Genomic DNA, 2,500 nt, shown 5'->3' with positions numbered 1-2,500 from the left:
TGGTGATGGCAAATAATGGTTGCGGGAGTAACAGGCTGGGGTAAAAAATTGCACTAAAAAAGGAAAAGAGGGGCAAATTTTTGGCCCAGAAAAACCCCTATAGAAGCATGGAAAACCTAGAAAAGGGGGGTTTTATATTTTGACATCCGTATTCAAAAAAAATCCTCACGGGAAGAGAATCCCAGATGAGTGGAGAAAGAGCACATTGATACCCTTTACAAAAACAAAGGAGACCCGCGGATTTTTTTATAACTACTGGGCTTTAAAACAATGATCATACATGAAGGGGGGGAAGGGGTAATAAAAACCAAGGCTAGAGAGTTGCTGCAGTTTGCTGTTATGCCAGGGAGAAGTACTACAGATGCAATCTTTGCACTGCGAATGTTGATGGAAAAGTACAGAGTGGGGAAAAGGGAACTGTATTGTGTGTTCAAAGATCTGGAAAAGGCATATGATAGAGTATAAAGAGAGGAACTGTTGCACTGCATGGGGGAGTCATCGATACCGGAGGTGTTGTAAGGGGGTACAAGATATGTAAAGAGTGTAGACAGCAGGAAAGGCATGGGTACCACAGCTACCACAGACGATTGAAGATGACATTGTGTTAGGTAGCGACATAAGGGGAGTAAAAAATTGGGAAAAGGGAGACCGAATTGGGGGGCGTGGCAAAAACCCAGCGGGGGGAAGAAGATATCTTGTGAAAATGAAAAGGAAGGAATGGCAGAGTTAAGTTAAAAGGGAAAGAGATCAAGAAAATAATGAAAGAAGTTTTTGGGGTCAACATAGAGTGTGAAAATCTAACAATGTTTGAGTTAAAAGAGATTGCAAGCGGGGGAAAAGGTAAGAAAAGGGGATGGGGTTTTTTGTGTGGGGGAACATGCCAAAAGGGGGAAAGGGGGGAAATCTAAGAACGTGAAATATTGTATGGCAAGGGGCCCCAAGAAAAAATTGCAAGTAGAAAAGATGGGTGGCAGAGATGGGAATTTAAAGATTCTCTGTGGTCTCCAAGGAAATTAAAATAAGAAATGATACGTGAGGACTGAAATACAAAAAGGGCTTGGGGAGAATTTAAAGAGAGTAAGGGAAAGAGAAAATTGACCGAAAAATGTTGCAGCCCAGGAAAGAGCCCGAAAAAAGGCGACCAAAAGAGCTTTTATGGAAAACTCAAAAAAGCATGACCCAAATAGTGCTGAAAAGGGGGACACAAAAAAAAGAAAGAGAAAAGAAAGTTGGGGGCTTGGCGACCCCTGACCGGGAAACCCAAAAGACAAGAAAAGAAGGATAAAAAAAATGGCCATTCCCTATTCCCCTCCCAAACCCCCCCTTTCTAAAAAATGGTAGAGTATCGTTGAGTTATCTTTTTGTTTGTTTTTTTTTGTGTGTTTTTTTTGTCTATTATATTTGTTATTCTTGCATTGGACACTATAGTATATTTTATTTTCTATCAGAGCAAATATCATTTATTGCAGACTTCGGTTGTTCCTATTATAGTATTCATATTTACAGTTGCGACTTTTTTAACATGATCATTTTTTCCCTCTATATGGCATCCTAAAAAAATTCCCCAAATGACTAAAAAAACCCCTTCACATAACAAGTTGTTTTTATTATCCTCTCATTTATCTGGCAAATTAGTAAGGTGATTAACAAATATCATTACCGTAATCCTTTGCCCATTTACTGGCCTGGTACACTTATATTTCAGCCTCTGTCACATCTACTACTTTGGCACGCGATAACTTGAGTGACCAGGAACCATTTGTAGATGCCTAGCAGAACATGTATTAGTGCTTAACCCAACCGCCTCGGATTTGTTCTGTTCCCTGTAGTTTTTTTGTGAATTTTGTTACATACAGATGGCTCCTCATGTGCTCAGCCGGTAAGGGGTAGGCTCTAGTGACCGATCCTGATTTCCCCATTCCTTGAATTGGTGGGATTTTTTTTCTTTTTAATAGAATTGTTCGAACCTTTTCCCCTGATCGTGTTTAAACTTTTTTAGCTCAGACCCCTCTCAAACGCATAGCAACAAAAAACAAAATCTTGTGCCACAGAGTTACCCGGGGCCCGGGGGCCCCTTGTCTCCTCGCATTTTTTTCCGAGTTTTTTTTAACGTAAAATTAATTTTAAAATAAAATCCTGTAATTACGAAATTATTGTGCTTTGCAGCCCTTCAGTGCTTTGTTTTTTCGGTTAACGAGGCTACAGTAGGGGTATCGCACCCCCCTCAGACCCGCGCTTTTCTTTTCACCAGGGGACCCTTACGGGGATTGACCTGGGGGGGGGCCCGTAGTTGGGTGTCCTTTGGGCGCACTTTTTTTCCTTCTAAAATTTCCTTCTTCTGTGACTTCCCCGACCTCCGGAGTCCCTTGTGGGCTCCCTATTCGCCCGGGGGGGGGGGCACCGACTTACCGTCCTTCGCACTAGGAATTCGGCGGTAAGGGAGTGTCCTCCCCATAACTCGTCCTCCTGTGGTACGGAGAACGCAACCCGGGTTCCATGG

This window comes from Penaeus monodon, chromosome 17 (genome assembly GCF_015228065.2).
Source record: "Penaeus monodon isolate SGIC_2016 chromosome 17, NSTDA_Pmon_1, whole genome shotgun sequence".
In the NCBI taxonomy this organism is placed as follows: Eukaryota; Metazoa; Arthropoda; class Malacostraca; order Decapoda; family Penaeidae; genus Penaeus; species Penaeus monodon.
The sequence above is the reverse complement of the archived record's forward strand: the minus strand, read 5'-3'. Positions refer to the sequence as shown.